We start from the raw sequence: 8773 nt of genomic DNA, 5'->3' as shown, positions 1-8773 counted from the left end.
TCCTTCAGAGTGTTTACGCACCGTTGCAATAGTTTTCAGAGTACAACAGGGTAGGCTTTCTGAGTCTTTTTTGGTCACGTGACTCACGAAATGTTGTTGTGATTTCAACCAGAGGAAGAAGTGTTCAATAGTACACACTTGGCACACTCAGCCTGATATAATCACTTTCTAGACATGAAACATGTGGGTCGCCGATAAATTGTTTTTGAGATATATAAAGCGTTTAAAGCCAAAATATAGGGTGTTTTAACACAGATTTTTTTGTTGCTATGGCAACCTGTCACGTCGCATCAGTGAGTACATCTCGTCAAGCAATTACAAGTGTTTCGTATGGTACCATGACAATGCCGTTACGGGAAACAGAGTTATAGAGTTAATCGTTCTAATATAATAAGACATCTCCTCTACAATGTTAAACTTGTTTGAGTCAACTTGTAAGACGGAAGCCTGGAATAGAGTTAGGTGTCCTCAAAGTCTTAATGTACAAAGCTTTCAAGATATCACTGTTAGCAATACTACTTCTGTTCCGATCAACTGTCGAGATCTTTGATCCGGGACAGTCCGTACCGTGTTTAGCCTTCTGCAGCAGTCACATCGACCAAAAACTGCTTTAAACGCTCGCCTGTATTTAGGAATTCTCCAAGCATAATTGAACGGATTGAAAACACAGTTTACTAAAACGATCGTCCTTGACAACGCAAAACAAACGCGAAAATTTCGCGTCCCTGAGAGAGAAAGTCTAATAGCAGACATGTTTACACAGATATAATAAGGCATGGAGGTTAGGTAAAATAAGACAAGAACCAACAGAATGCCTGACAACAATTTCCGCTCGCTGTTTCTGCGAATACAGGTACTCTGGTTAGTTCGAGTAACAGATAAATTTCCTACTGTATTTCGATTATGAAAACGGAGAGCAGTGTAAGTTTTCCAGTAAACCACAGGAAGAATAATTAAAGGTAGTGTTACATGAACATGACAATAAAGGAGAACGAACACACGATAGGAAACTGCCAGCGAAAGACAAGCGAACAATATGGAATAAATCCAAGTGAAGACCAAAAACACTTTGACTCTCAAATTGTTAAAGCAGGCTTTATGACGGAGCGGCGAAGATATTGCGTGAAAACGTTCCACAGACATTGCAGATATTGTGCAGATGGACACTATACATGTGACAATCCCGAAGGTACTCATCACAATTCTAGCTCCATAAAGGTCTTCTCTTGTTCTTCTGTTTAACAAACTGATGTTGTAATAAATGCCTCCGCAGCCAGGCACAACTGCGGCTAACAAATCGCACACTCCTAAATTTATCACCAAAAGCGACACTGGTGAATCCCGTACCCGATACACAACAGGATTTCGGAAGACTGCAATCAGGAAAACCGCGTTGGAAATCACCGCTGATATTGCAACCACAACTATCAAAATAATCTGTGGTAGATAATAAAAATGCTTGCTAAACTTGTGGTAAGTTGTTAAATTCGCCTCACTTGAATTGAGCATTGTACTGCAAAAATACAAGTTTGGGTCACTCTTATGAACTCAGCAAGCGGATCAAAGAGCAACTGATTTGTGGCGAATATTCTTCTTCCGTATGTTATACTTGGGAGATCAGATTAGAAGTAATCTTGTGTTTTGTTAACCCTTTGTTGACGAGTGATTTGTACAAGCCATAGGGTTATCAATCGAGAACTCTTAAAACTAAAGACACTTAGCTTTTTCGGAAAGTCTAACCTGCATAAGACGATAACTGAAGTCCCTCATTTAAATTGGAGGTCGAATCTACGTCCAGTCGAATTCTTTTCCGGATGCTCTACAACTGACCTATCAGTGACCAAGAAAACGCAATTTTACCGGTCGTATGATGTCTCTTACACAATTTGCAGAAGTTCAAAGGAATCATTAGGCTACAAATGTTTGTACTAAGGAAGCCACTTTTTATAAAAAAAACTTAGGAAGAGCCAAGAAAAGCCTTTCAGAAGGACGTTATCCGGAAAACAGATGACGATTTCCCAAAGTGTTTGGAAATAAGAATACTTCACAGCAGCTGCTGAGATTTTTCATAATATCAACCAAGAAAGCAGCATTTCGACGAGAAATTTAAAGAGGTCCCTCTTTCATTTTCTCTTGCTAGCGACTAACTCAAGAAGCCGCAGAGACCTGTGATTGGCACGACCATAAACAATGTGTACATCCAATGTGTACGTCACTATCACCGACCAATCAAATGCCGGAATTATGCGCCTTTGACAAGCGCGCACGCTCTCTGCAGAGAGCGTTGAATGGACTTTGACCGGTTGATGGATGTTGCATTAGTTCACAAATAACATGGGTTACATTCCGTCGGCATTGTACTGCACCGGCCTCAACGACAAATATAAAGGGAATTTGTTTAAATGGTGTTGTAAGCTTGTCATCTCTTTCTTGGTTGAGCCTTCTTGGCTGTCATTTCTGCAAGTATTTTTCCTTGTACTCTGCATACATTCTGCGTTTACCCTTCCTCTCGCTGTCAGAGAGAGATGTGGCCAGCTGGCAAATTTTTATCGCAAAAGTGGCAGGATTTTGCCTGCAAGGACAAAATGCGCGTTACCAATAATCGCGGCAAATATCGCAAGAATAACAAAATTCCACAAAAAAGAAGGAAACAAAAATCAAAGGGGTCCTTGGCAAGATGAAAACTGATATCGCAAAAGCCGCAACGATTTCCCTTTTTTTCCTTCTCTTTGTGAAATTTGTTATTCTAAGCTTACTTGCGATTATTGGTAACGCGCATTTGGTCCTCGCAGACAAAATCCTTGCGACGTCTGCAGTATTTCTTTAATTGCTAGCTGGGAAATTTTTGCTAAACGATTACAATCTTAAGATATATATTTGTTATTTTGCAATGTCTGTGATTTTTGTAAGCGGGCATTATGTCCTTGCAGACGAAAACTTTGCAATTATTGAAGGTAACTCTTTGCAAAAAAACTTTTGCTAACGCTTTCAACCTGGACATAAGTACGCTGTCACGGTCTCTGAATTCTTCTTGACTGTGAAACTCCTGAAGCCGTAGTAGTTTCGTTCTGATCTTTCTTCTAAATAGTAACTGAATAGTAACTTAGCAGGAATATTTCCTGTAGTTGAATGTGGTGTGCTGCGTGCGATACAACATCAAGAATTTATCCATCTCTGACCTTCAGTCACGACCATGTACTTGACGGAGCAATTCTTTCAGGTGTTCTTTCGGTGTTTCGGGATACTGCGATTTTGTGTTTTGTCTGTAGCCATTAAGGTGTTGTTCGTCTATGTACGATTCCATTTTCCCCGGGGAAAGTTTGATGTGATTGCTGACAAACTGCGGTCCATTATCGGTCCTTAAATAACGAGGAGGGCCATGAGTGACAAACATTAGTCTCGGACATTAGTGATCGTACGATCTTCTCACTTGTGGTTGACTAAGAATCTGCTGTATTTGACGACTACAACAGATATGTAATCCCCAGAAGGTAGTGGGTCCAACAGGTCAGCGACTAGATGTTGCCAGAGTGCAGACGGAAGATCTGTTCGACTCATAGGCTCAGGTTTTAAACTAAGGCTGCTAAACAAGCTGACAGCCTTCACAAGTTTTACAAATTTCAAGCAAAGACACAAATGACCGTCATCGTCACCAAAATGTAGGATTCCCAGAGATTCCAAACAAATAAGTAAAATTACCATTAGCCATTCGTGTAATTGCCAGTTTTAAGATCGTTTATTCCTCGGGACGCCATTTGGTATTGTTACATGGAGTTAGGTCTCGAAGTCGCATACGAACAAAGGTCTTTAAGTATTAATATACAAAGCTTTCAAGGTAGAGCGAGTTTCAATTGAGTGTCGTAAAACCAAAAGTAATTAATTTGGCCAATCAAAAAGGATGGAGGCAATCCAGTAAACCAATCAAAACTCGAAGTAATTACACGTAGCCGACACAAAGCGCGGGAAAATGTGCACGCGTGAGCCATGATTGGTTTTGGTTTTACTTCTGATTGGTAGAAAAATAGCGCGAGAACTTTGAGCCAATCACTGAGTGAAGTAATGCAAAACCAAAGCAATTCGCTAATTACTTTGGGCACTTAATTGAAAACCGCTCTATCACCGTTGGCAACACAACATGTGTTCCTGTTAATTGTAGAGTTCTTTGTTCCATCATCATACCGCGAACCGTCCGCACAGTGTTCATCCTCCTACAGCAGCCACATCGACCAAAGACTTCCTTAAATGCACGCCTGTATTTAGGAATTCTCCAAGAATAAATGAATGGATTAAAAACACAGTTTACTAAAATGATTCTACTTGACAAACTCAGAAAATTTTCAAAGCTTCTCGTCTCTGCAAGGGATGGTCTAATAGCATATATGTTTAGAGCGACGTAAAAAGGCATGAAGGTTACGTAAAATAAGACAACAACCAACAGAATGGCTGACAACAATTTCCGCTCGCTGTTTCTGTCAATACAAATCCTCTTGTCCCTTCGAGCAACAGTCAAATTTCCTACTTTATTCTGGTTATGGAAACGGAGAGCAGTGAATGTCTTCCAGTTAACCACAGGTAGAATAATTAAAGGTAGTGTTACATGAACATGGCAATAAAGGAGAAAAAACACACGATAGGAAAGTGCCATCGAAAGACAAGCGAACGATATGGAGTAAATCCAACTCAAGGCTAAAAATGCTTTGATTCTTAAATGGTTATAGCGAGCTCTGTGACGGAGAGGCGAAGATATTGCGTGAAAACGTTCCAGAGACATAGCAGATATTGTACAGGTGGACACGATACATGTGATAACCCCGAAGGTACTTATTATAATTCTAGCTCCATTAAGGTCTTCTCTTGCTCTTCCTCTTAACAAACTGAGATTGTAATAGATTCCTCCGCAGCCAGGCACAACTGCGGCTAACAAATCGCACACTCCTAAATTTATTACCAATAGCGACACTGGTGAATCTCGTACCTGATACCGAACAGGATTTCGGAAGACTGCAATCAGGAAAACCAGGTTAGAAATAACTGCTGATATTGCAACCACAGAGATCAAAATAACCTGTGGTAGATAATAAAAGTGACTGCTAAAGGTGAGGTAAGATGTTAAATTCGCCTCACTTGAATTGAACATTGTACTGAAGCAAATCAAGTTTGGGTCACTCTTGTGAACTTTGCAAACGGCTCAGCTAGAAGAGCAACTGGTTTGTGGTGAATATTCGTCCGTATATGTTATAGTCAATTTGAGCGTGGGAGCCGGATAAGATGTTATCTTATTTTTAATTAACCCTTTGTTGACGAGCGATTTGTAGAAGTCAAAGGCGATTACCAATCAAGCATTCTCAAAAGGAACCCAATCAGAAAAAAAAACGGACGAAGAGCCAACAAAAGAGTTTCAGAAGGTATCCGGAAAACAGATGACGATTTCCCAGTGTTTAAAAATTTGGATAGTTCACAGCGGCTGCGGAGGTTTTTCATATTATTAATCAAGGCAGCGACCAAGAGAAAATTACATCCTTCATTTTCTCTTGCTAGCGACGTAATCCAGAATTCGCAAACCTAAGATTAAGACCGCCATAAACAAGGACGGATTTACAAGCCTTTGAAAAGTGTTCACGCTGTCGAGAGACTCAGAAAATGAGGAACTGTAAGTACAGGTTGATCGCTGTTACTCACAAGCGACTCACTAACGGGCTCGTGCAAAGCCATACTACGTATACATTAGCCCCTTTTTGACTTTCTATTAAATGCCATAAATACTGAAGTCGAAATAATTACAATGGCCGATAGCAAAAGGCCTTACAAATCAAACAAAACCAATAAGAATTTAGAATTAAAAAATAGGCGGCAAGCCAGCTGTACCTGACTCACTGAACCCACATAAAGTACAGTACATAAAGGGTAGCAAGCCTGTGATAGTACCTGCTGCATAAGAGGGTCTAAGAATATTTCTGTACTTGAATTCGCTAAACTCATTGACTTTTTTAGTGCTTTTTAGTGCGTCAATCAATGCAGCATTTACGTGACTGTAAACGTCTCTATAGTGACGTCTCTCTGGAGGGACCGATAACGCTATTACGGCGGTGATTCGGTTGTCATCTTTCTCTTGCTTGCATAGTACTTTATCGCCTTCTTGAATGCCATTTCTGCAACTGTTTCTTTTGCACTCTGCATACACTTTTCCCTTTCTCCGTCCTCTCGCTGTCACGGTTTCTAAATTCGTCTTCACTGTGAAGCTGTGGCCGGCAGCGTAGGAACAGATTTAAGATTAGAGAAGCACAAGTTTTCCAGTTGCACTCAATTTACCTTGCAATACAATACAATGGCATGCCATCTGCCATTTAAGAGGCAATTTCGCATACTTTACAGTTCTGGAAAATATTACGATGCTCTCTCGACTTCACGGGTTGTCATGGCAACAAGTGGATAACCCACCTTACATACTCGTCCATCTTGTCTTTCTGTCCTGAAGGTGACGTTGGCTGTAACAGGCGTGACAATGAATTTGCGATGTTCCTTTGCCCTGGACCGTATTTGACTGTAAACTTGTAGGGCTGCATCCAAAGAAGCTACCTTTCGATCCTGGCACAGGAAAAAGAAAAGAAATATTCTAGACGTTTATGGTCGGTTAGTAGGTCATACGCAGCACCAACGAGATAGGCATGACGTTTTTCACATGACCACAATCATGACCACACAATGGCTAAAGGTTCTTTTTCAGTCCGTGAGTAGCGGTTTTCTGTATTTGTCATAGGTGATGACTCACAGCTTGTTTTAATTGCACCCAGGTGAATTAAGGCCTGGGCCCAGATCTATGTTATGAAAACAAGTGAGGGGGTGGTCTAACCATTGATCCATTTTATATAACACGAAATAACTTAAGGACATCGTTAGCAGCAATGAGGTGTAAAACCTTAACTGCTATATAGGATAATATATTATCACGCGACATGTCAAAGTTATTTTTAGCGCAGAAATCTTCTCAGCTAAACGGCAACACTTTTTTTCATAAAAATTCTTTGACTTGGGCCATTTTAGTTTCAATAGGAATAATACGCAAACAGCGGTTACAAACATTTGCTTGAAATGCATATCTAAAGCCAGCCTTACATGAAAACGTTGGCAGTGAGAAACTTTATCTCTAGTATTAGCATATTCTTGTCATTTTATGTCAATCTATTCCGTTAGTTCCCAGTCCGTACAGTTGTATTTTTGAATTTAAATTTATCTGTAAGTGAATAATAATCACTTCTGATGACGTATGTTGTAACATACGAAACGTTAAGTTTATAAAAGTTATGCATTTCAAGCAAATGTTTGCAACCGCTGTTTGCGTATTATTAATTTTTATCATTTTCTGGTGGCTGGATTTACCTTTATGATGTTAACACTATTGTGTACATCATTTCTGTGCTTGGACATTTCAAGATAATTTTAAATAAACGTCTGAAAAAAGAAATCCTTTTCCATAGGGGACTGGGCACTAGTACAAAATGCAGTATATTTCCAAAACGAAAGACGTATTTAAGGCCAAGCATAGTTCGTTCTCTTTTACCATTTTGACTAATCTAATAGAAGCGAAGTGAAATAACTTTTAGAATAAACTGTTGCCGTTTTTTATTTTGAGTTTTGTGGCCGTAACAAGTCAAGTGATCTCGTTTGCATACGTCATTCACATCAATATAGAAACTTTGGCTGAGGTGGTTATTAATAAACCTTCAGACGTTAGACCACCCCCTAACTTTTTTGTGCAATAATTTGGGGCCAGGTTGATGCCCATGCCTTAATTTACTTGCAGGTTGAGATTGTCCTCAAAATTTCATATTTGCTTCGCTTCTCGGCCAAATGCAAATATTCATATTTCGGACAATCTCTCAGCCGCGGACATTATCAGCCGACATACCGGCGGCCCGAAGGGGTTTATTTGCTAAATATCTTGAGCCTGCAAACCGGCACTATGCAACAGCATAGCTTTGTTCTATTCTACATTCTTTACACCTTTCCCAGTAGCCATCTTTCCCAGCGTGCCGACAAATTCCAGCCATCTCCTAACAATCAAATCGCGCCAATCCATTCACATCACTCAAAATCTTCAAGCAAATACACGCAAATGACCGTCCTCGTCACCAACATGTAGGATCTCCACAAATTCCGAAGGAACAAGCGGATTTAGCCACACTCCATGTGCTAAACCATTGTCGTTGGCAAACACGCGATCTTCTTGCAGCGGCGGCTCTGGGTACCAATCAACAAGAAATTGTGCTCACCCTTTTTTTCTACACATGCGCATGTCTTTTACACAGCTTATAAGGAGAGTGGGGAGGGTACGCTAGAACACGGATACTACTGACTTGACGGCTAAATTTCGTGACAAAGTCCATTTATAGTCAACTGTATATTCAATAAGTAAATGAATAAATAAATAAATAAATAAATAAATAGGGATTCCCATCGATCAAAGGCTATCCTGAAGATAACAAATAGGTTACATAGGAAGTAAAATTAACAGAACTATTCCTGTAATTGCCAGTTTTAAGACGATTTATTCCTCAGTCTGAAATTGTTGCATAGACTTTGGTCTCCGAGTCGCATACGAACGAAGCTTTCAAGATGTCACCGTTGGCAACATGACTTCTGTTCCTGTTAATTGTCGAGATCTTTGTTCCATAATCATAGTCTGGACAGTCTGCACAGTGTTCAGCCTTCTACAGCAGCCACCTGGACCAAAAACATCCTTAAATGCTCGTTTGTATTTAGGAATTCTCCAAGC

Source organism: Montipora foliosa, chromosome 11, assembly GCF_036669935.1.
Source record: "Montipora foliosa isolate CH-2021 chromosome 11, ASM3666993v2, whole genome shotgun sequence".
NCBI lineage: Eukaryota > Metazoa > Cnidaria > Anthozoa > Scleractinia > Acroporidae > Montipora > Montipora foliosa.
This window is presented reverse-complemented; position numbering follows the sequence as displayed.